Source organism: Anguilla rostrata, chromosome 2 (assembly GCF_018555375.3).
Source record: "Anguilla rostrata isolate EN2019 chromosome 2, ASM1855537v3, whole genome shotgun sequence".
Lineage (NCBI taxonomy): Eukaryota > Metazoa > Chordata > Actinopteri > Anguilliformes > Anguillidae > Anguilla > Anguilla rostrata.
Window position 1 is genome coordinate 32,464,636 of NC_057934.1, and position 9,335 is coordinate 32,473,970.

Genomic DNA, 9,335 nt, shown 5'->3' on the forward strand with positions numbered 1-9,335 from the left:
CAGTGTCGTCCAGTACTCACCTACACAACTGTAGTTGAATATGAGCAGTAAGGCAGAGTGCTGCTCAGGCATGCCCCGAACATGCGTCACGTGGCCCCCTTTCGCACGTGAATGTCGCCTCTGAGTGCGATGGATTGGATTATATCTTCGCCGCCTGAATTTTCCTGAATAACATCAAACAGGGCAAACCATGGCCTTTGTTTCACAACGAGATGCAGCGTGGTCTGATTTTTCTTTTAACGAATACAATTTCATGTATACATATTGCGTGCTTAAGCCTGAGTACATTAATAATTGGATCAGCCACGGGTTACAGGTGCACAAGATTATACAGTTACATGAGGTGGTTAGATGGAGTTCTAACATCATAATTCTGGTTAGTAATTTATAAAAATCAATCAGTTAATTCTACTTGTTATGTGAGTTTCTTGATTATAGCTTCTACTTTTGCTTCACTCATATTTTCGTTATTGGCAGCGAATTGGTATTGTTTTTATGTTTTTTGATCTAATGTGATTGGACAATTCTCGACGCTATCTTTCATGTTCACGCCCGCCATTAATATAAGTACGGATGTGCGACTGTCACTCCTGCTCCTTAGCTAGCTGACAGGTACTTTCAGGAGATGGCAACTTCAAGTAGAACCGCGGAAATCAAAGAAAATTTGGTTATTTCCTTACAAAAACGCCCTTTCACAAGGCGTTCACTGGAAGAAAAAGAGGATAAAGGAGCTTGGACCGGACTGACCCAATTTACAAATTCGGCAGCAGGCAAGTGATTGAGGATGAGCATACACCCGGAACGGGCTCTTGTTATGACAAATGGAGTTGGCTAGCTGGATGTGGTGTAAGTAATGCCTTTTATTGCTTTCCGTGTTCGCAAAGTTTCAAATTTCAAAGTGTCGGCACCGAAGCGTTGTGGACAACGACGGGGGTTCACGCCCTATAACATCTTTCTGAAAAATGCAAACGGCACGAAAGTAGCTGCAGCCGTCTAGACAATAGTATGAGACAAAATGTTTTTGGCAGGTTTAGCACACTGCTGAACAGCTAGATGAAGGCTACAGGATTGGCATTAGAAGGCACAACGAAGAGATGACAAAATCGACACATCCTGTCCAGAATAATAGACTGTGTGATGGCCTCTGGGCAATAGCCTGGCCTATGTGGGTGTGTGTCTCTCTCTCCTTGCTCGTTTGGGAGTGGCTTTCTTGCTCTCTCTCCTAGCCTTGTCCCTCCCATTCTGAATTGTGCTTGCCCTTGTCTAACTCTCCTCTCCTCTCATTAGCAGATTGGCTTCACAGCTGGTTCAGATTCCTTTCCACTCCTGCCTGGATGGCAGCTGCCGGGCCTGTTTAGTTTCTCTTTTTGCATTTTTTTTTGATTATTTAAATTAAAATTATTGTTTAACCAAGTTCTTTACCGTGTGGTCTCCCCTTTTTTGTTATGACTTTAACGAGCGGTCATAACAACTATGTTAAATTTTGTGGAGCCTTTGAGTTGGCTTTGCGTGGCCACGATGAGAGTGAGAGTTCCGATAATCCGATGGTGAATTTTGTTGCCTCCTTTAAACTTCAGAATTCACATTCACAATTTGTCCAGAAGATGGCAGCAGAAGACTCTATAAATGACATTGGAGTTAGCTAATATTTTCCTACTTTTTATGACTTCAATGTAATAGTGGCAGTAAAAATGACTTTAGTAGTTCCATATTTAGAAATTGAGCTGTTGCCTGTTGGTAACTTTAGGTGATGTAGGTGAAATGGGCATTTTGTCATCTCTACATATTATTTTATATTATTAAGCAGGGCAAAATATGTTCAAGTAGTGCTACTGGCCAGTGTTTAAGCAACATTAGTGTGTTGTGTTGTTTTTAGATTTATTTATTTATTTATTCATTTTATTTTATTTGCTGAGCTATGAAGTGCTGCTTCAGTTTGTTTGTCCCCCCAAAACTGCGCCCCCCCAAAAATTTTTATCACCAGCTGCCACTGTCCATAGATGCGGGCGGCTTGTGGATGGACGTTCCAGCATTCCCAGCCAGCACCTCCTCTCACACCCCATTTGCAAAGAGGGTTTCCATATTGATTGTAATACTCGTTAGGTCCTGTTTGAATGAGTTACAGCAAAACACCCCATCCCCTTGCACCGTTGTGTGTCTCGTGTAATGGTTCATTTCCTTTTCTTGGGGTCAATTTACCACACCCAGCGATAGAGGTGTCATTATTGATTAGCCACACTGGTTCTTCTACAATCATTTTCTCACACTTATCTGCATTGGTAATGTCCCTTTCCAGGTTAGTTGTAACCGGAAATTGCCCAGTGACTGAAGTTACCAACCTTTTGACCAGGGACTGAATTAGTGGAACTACACAACATGAGGCAAATAACAACACCAACAATACTATCCCTATGATCACCCTTATTTTTACCAGAGCCGTTTTCCATGTTGACATGTTAAACCAGTCCCACCATGACCACCCCTTAGATTCTCCCTTCGTGTTTCTAACGTGTTCATCTCTCAGGTTTTCCAATGCCTCTAATGCTGTTGTTATGTTACCCCCTCTCCTGTGTGTATTGAAATGACTGTACAACATTCTTCCCCAATCCGTTCACATACCTCCTGTTCCTCAGCTAGCATCATGTCAAGAATTAGCTTATTCTGTATTGTCATAAACGAAGTGGCGTGCAATTGTTCTTTCACCCCAGCTAGGGCCTGAATGGTGTAATTGATAAACCTCTGTTGGTTATACCACAGATGGTTTATCCAATGACTATTCTTGTGTGTTTGTCCCCAGGGAAGCAATGCTGCACCGTAATCTATGGGCGCTTCACTCATTATCTCATGTTCCTCCGGTACTCCCTTCGGCCATCCTGTGTAGGTTACCCACACTCTCTTATCCTCCTCCCACTATATTTCTAACTTGTTGTCCTTGGGAGGTTCGGTGCCTGGAGACAGACGGGCTCTGCTGCAATGCCTAGGAATTTAGTGTTGCACAGAATTCTAGTTATGCTAGAGAAAACTCTTCTCCCTTCAGTACTTATTCCAGCAATAAGCCTTGACACATATGTTATGTTACTCGGTGACCTGAGGGGTCGACTCACCCCTGCCTTAGGTTGTCTCTTTGTGGAGATCTTACCCGTCATTGGAGCAACACACTCAGCCCTTGCGTTGCTTCTGGCCATTCTTGTATAATGTTGGGCTCCGAAATAACGGTTGCAATTGGGGTAGCCTTATGAACACATCGGGTGAAAAGGTTAAAAGCACAACTTATTAGCATCAGGGCAAAACAGACCATTAAAAGTCCTTGCACGATAACAGTACCCATTCCCCCCAGGCCATTTTTCAACCACCTGAACACATCCCAATTCCAAGAAGGAGTTTGATGAATTTCCACTAATTCTAATGGTTTAGCCTTGTCTTTTTATAAAACAGCTACAGATAACACTGAAGTCACTCAGATACACTGACCCTGACCTTGGTCCAATCAGTAGAAACACGGTGTCAGGGCGGGCGAGGGAATGGACCCAAACGCAGAGTCGAAAAAACACTCAAAATACAAAGAGTAGACACAAACCGAGGATGTTGATTTTAAAGAGTACAAAAAACAAAAGAGAACAAAAACAAAGCTGCGCAGGGCATGATTCAAAAAGTCAAAGCAAAGTTAGTAAAATGCAAAAACAAAGAAAATCCAAAAACGATGTAGAAACAGAGCACGGGCAGGGTAAAGAACACTGAGGGCAAATCACAGAGTCACAAGAACACGAAAGAGCACAAACCGAAACACAATCCTAAACGCACACACAAAAACAAGGATCCAGCACCTCAGTCAGGGAGAAGGGAACTTAAATAGACATGACACTGACGAGACACAGGCACAATGAACAATCAGGCCACAGAGGGGGAAGGGAAAACAAGACAACCCTAAAACAATAATAGAATAATTGAAAACAATAATACAATAAAACAGGGTAAAAGGACAGAACTAAAAACTGAAGTGCCGCCATCTGGCGGCCCAAAAGGGAAACACAGACAAACCACAGAACCATGACACTTCCACCCCATCAGCCTTTTTCTCTACGACTAACGTTAGGTGTTTTCTTACACCTAACACTACGCGTTGCCTTTTATCCAACTCTTGCTGTTGGTCATGTATTATTTTCTCTAAACTTGCCATTTACATCTACAAACATGTTACTCGCTCCCACATCTCATCTCCATTTTTAACTTCCTCATTTACACTCTGCTGTAGCCTTTCTGCATCACGTTGCCACGCATCTCTCCTGGAGTCACTCAGCTTCGCTTCCTCATAGAATTATTTTGCTCGACCCACTAGTTGCCTAACATTCCACTCCTAATGATCAAACCACAAGCTTTGAATACCCGGGGCTCTCGCTTTTCAGTCACTCTTTTCATGGGGAAGGCCCTGTCCTTTTCATTTAAGCATTTACTCACACTATTAGCTATGAACTCCTTCACTTCTTTCAACATAGCTGGGTCTATAGGCTCATTTTTCTTCACACCACCTCTCTCCTACTTTACTCAACGGCTCCAGAGAGCCAACTGTCGCCATCACTACAGTTATTACAATTATAGTTATATAATATAAAACAATACTTATCACACAATTAAAATATTTATGTCTCTAAAATATAAAACAATATTTATTCTGGGCCCATGTTACGTCCCTCCGCGTCAGGTGGGGGCGCTGGCCGTTTGGAGGCCTGTGTTTTTTTGTTTCAGATAATTGGAAGCACCTGTGGTGGTGCCCATAAAAGGAAGCCTGGAGTCGGCTTCTCGGGAGGGGGCTTCATTTTCTCCTCGCCATTGGACCAAGGCCGTGTCGGGATTTTTCACCTTATGTTGTATAGTTATTTTGTCCTTACGTATGGCGTCTAATAATAAAAAGTATTGGTTATTATTGGGAAACCTTGGTGTCGGCATCGCTTATGTTTGCGGGTGTGGAGAGCAACATAATTGGGGGCTCGTCCGGGATCTGCTGATCCGGTAGGTGTTCTCTAGCTTCTCTCGCTGGGGCACAGTTTTGTTAGTTTGGAAGTTTTTCGCGTTTGTGGAGTGCGGCGGTAGAGTTGACTGTGTGTTAGTGATCTGCTAAGTTTCCCTCAGGTAGGTGTAGTCGTCGGGCATGTCCTTCGGGCTTGTCACTTTATTTTGTCTTTTTTATTTTTGGTGTTAATTCTGGGTGGGGGTACGCTCCGGTTCGCTGTGGGGGACTATCCGATTGGTCTTCCATTAGCGTTCAAGGGTTTTGCGTTTAAAAGCCGCCTCGAGCCCGGTGAATACACTGAAGACTAGGTTCGTTTTTTAGTTTTTTCGGTTTCTGTTGCTATAGGTAGTTAGGACCTGGGGGGAAGCCCTGGCAGCCCACACCAGTCAAAGTAATGCCCCAATGACCTCAGTGGTTGTAATTAGTGCTTGTTGGTATCCCTTGAGGTTTTGCTCAGGCGTTAGGACGAGAGAGCTTGGGGCTGGTTTCGGTAAAGTAATCACAGTTCGTGTTTAGTAAAAACGCATTTTTGTATATTGATATCCTTTATTGTACCGCCTTGTGGAGTAGCTATAGCTACTATCGTGCCGTTTTCGGTCTCCGAACATTGTCTCTGTCCTTGTCCGTTTAGTGTTAACGATTGCTTCGGTCATAGAGGATTTTATTGCGGAACCTTCCGTGAAACTGCTCGAGCTGTATACAAAAGATCAGCTGTTAAAAATCGCAGAGCATTATTTAATAGAAATTCCCAGCAAGCGGTATAAAGAGAACGTTAAAATTATCTTGAAAGCCACCTTGATTGATCGTGACATTCTACCAGATAAATCTGAGGAACAACCCCTTTCTCCTAGTCTCCCTTCAGGTGACTCAAATGAGACAACCCTGCGAATTAGAGAAGCAGAGTTGGCAAATGCTTTAGAATTAAAAAAACACGAGATTGAATTAAAAAGGTTGGAGATGCAGGCCCAGGAAAGGGAAAGAGCCGCTAAGGATGCGGCTGCACGCGACAAAGCTCTTTATGAACTCGAGTTAAGGAAACTGGAGCTGCAGGCCAAAGAGAAGGAACTTATGGCCACGATTGAGTTAAAGAAATTGGAATCTGGCAATGTGGTTCCTCCCCCTCCCTCTCCGTTTACCAGCTTTGATATTAGCCGACATCTGCGTTTAATGCCACCTTTTAATGAAAAAGATGTAGACCAATTCTTTACGCTGTTTGAACGTGTAGCCATGACTCTGAAATGGCCTGACGCCGAAAGAACCCTCATGTTGCAGTGTGTGTTCACTGGAAAAGCGCAGGAGGTATATTCCTCCCTCACGCCAGATCAGAGCCTCGACTATCCGACAGTAAAGGCTGCCATTCTTAGAGCGTATGAGTTGGTGCCAGAGGCGTATCGCCAAAAGTTTAGAAACCTAAGGAAAGGAGATAATCAAACGTATGTTGAGTTTGCTCGAGAATCTATGTCTTTATTTGATCACTGGTGTGTTTCCACTAAAGTTAGCACATTTGATGATTTGCGTAATCTTATGGTGTTGGAGGATTTTAAAAACTCTGTGCCTGAACGCATTGCTACTTATATTAATGAACACAAAGTGAGTACACCTGCGGCAGCTGCCGTACTAGCCGATGAGTTTGTTTTGACACACCGAGGGGTGTTTGGGGATCACCGATATCGCAGCGATGCACCGCCCGGAAATGGCAGCTATGTTTACGATCCCTCGGCAAACAGGATAAGCGACGGTAATCCTGTGGGCAGGCGTTACGATACCCGACATTGTAATTTTTGTAAAATGCGTGGACATGTGGTGGCGAACTGTTCGCTTTTCAAGGCTCAGTCCCATGTAAAACCCGCAGCTTTGGTTGCTCCGTTGCGATCGCGGAGGCTGGCTGTGGCGTCTCCTTGGAGAAGCTTAACGTCTCCGGAACATGGGGATATTTGTGATTACACCCCATTTCTTACAAATGGTTCCGTATCTTTACCAGGTACGGCAGAGATGAGATCGGTTAAGATACTTCGAGACACTGGGTCAGCACAGTCTTTTCTCCTTGATGGTATTTTACCCCTTTCAGCTGAGACTTCTACTGGGAGCAGTGTATTGGTTCGGGGTTTTGGAATGGGCTTTGTGGAGGTGCCTTTGCACCGCATTAATATTACTTCGGACCTAGTGTGTGGAACCGTGGTGGTAGGAGTATGTCCCTCATTGCCTGTAGAGGGAGTCACCTTCCTGATGGGAAATGAGTTGGCAGGGGGTGCAGTATGGAAAGGGGTGGAAAGGCCCCTCGAGGTCGTTACTGGGCCGTGCCCGTCCAGGGAGCCAGATCTGTGTACCCAGAGGTTCCCTGGGGTTTTCCCCGCCTGTGCTGTCACCCGAGAAATGAGTCGCCATGATAATTCGCCCTCTGTTTCCCGGGTGCCTAAGCCTGAACCCCCCTGCTGTTTAGATCTGAGTGAAACTTTTATGGCTAATCCTGAGAAGTGTATCCCACTCCAGTTTTTCCCGACAGCCAAAGCCAAGGAGGACGTTGTCTCTGAGGAGATGCCCTTGAGTGGGGTGTGTGACTTGTCAGTGTCCCGAGAGGAATTGGTGGCAGCTCAGACAGCTGATTGTGCTCTGTCTGACCTTTTCGAGCAGGTTATCCCTGATAGTGAGCTGGATTCGGTGTCCCAGGGTTACTTCACTAAAGAAGGTGTGTTAATGAGAAAATGCAGGCCCAGTAGCATGTCTGCTGAGCGTGTTGTAGTCTATCAGGTAGTTATTCCCTCGCCTTACAGGCAGCAGATTTTGAGTGTCTCCCATGATGGTATAGCTGGACATTTAGGAGTAAATAAAACCTACGATCGTGTTCTTCGCCAGTTTTTCTGGCCGGGATTGAAAACGGATGTAGTGCAGTATTGTAAAACTTGTCATGTTTGCCAGCTCACTGGTAAACCTAATAAAACCATTCCACCTGCGCCGTTGTTTCCGATCCCCGTAATTGGTGAACCGTTCAAACATCTTATTGTTGATTGTGTTGGCCCGCTTCCTCGGTCCAAAGCTGGAAACACGTACTTGCTCACTATGATGTGCGAAGCTACACGCTATCCAGAGGCTGTGCCGTTGCGTACGATTACGGCTAAAGCTGTTTTGAAAGCTCTGACCAAGTTTATAACAGTTTTTGGCATTCCCAAAGTGGTTCAGACAGACCAGGGAACCAATTTTATGTCCCGTGTTTTCGCCCAAGTTCTTCGGCAGCTCAGAATAAAGCACCACGTGTCTAGTGCCTATCACGCTGAAAGCCAGGGCGCCCTCGAACGCTTCCATCAAACCTTGAAGTCTATGCTACGTGCGTACTGCCATGAGCTGGAGAAGGATTGGGAGGAGGGACTCCCCTGATTGCTTATGGCTGCCCGCGAGGTGTCCCAGGAAAGCACAGGTTTTAGTCCTACTGAATTGGGGTTTGGACACCAAGTTAGAGGCCCCCTTGGGCTGATTAGAGATAAGTGGCTTCCAGAAACGCCTCCGGCTAACCTGTTGAGCTACGTGAATGATTTTCGCCTTCGGTTGTATAGGGCGTGTGCATTGGTGTGGAAGAAAAACCTAGAAAGCTCACAGAAGAGAATGAAGGGTTGGTTCGATCAGAAGGCTAAAGTCCGCCACTTTGATCCTGGAGATAAAGTCTTGGCATTGCTGCCCATTCTTGGTTCGGCCTTACAGGCTAGGTTTAGTGGACCTTACGTTGTGGAGCAGAGGGTTTCAGACCTAAACTATTTGATTATCACTCCGGACAGGAAAAAGCGTGTTCAACTGTGCCATATTAACATGCTGAAGCCGTATTATGCTCGCCATTGATGCTAGCGACGTAGGTGCTGGTGCAGTCTGGTTACAGGAGGATGAGCTGACCATTGATCACCAGTTGCAGTGACATGGCAGAAGAGGTTCAACGCTGGGAGTCAATGTGGGAAGTCTCGGCTGTCGATGCTTGGAGTTGGTATTTATGATTCGTTTGTTTGAATTTCTGTTTTGGGGACTGGTGTCCCCAGCTGGTGGGGGGGGGTGTTACGCCCCTCCGCGTCAGGTGGGGGCGCTGGCCGTTTGGAGGCCTGTGTTTTTTTGTTTCAGATAATTGGAAGCACCTGTGGTGGTGCCCATAAAAGGAAGCCTGGAGTCGGCTTCTCGGGAGGGGGCTTGATTTTCTCCTCGCCGTTGGACCAAGGCCGTGTCGGGATTTTTCACCTTATGTTGTATAGTTATTTTGTCCTTACGTATGGCGTCTAATAATAAAAAGTATTGGTTATTATTGGGAAACCTTGGTGTCGGCATCGCTTATGTTTGCGGGTGTGGAGAGCAA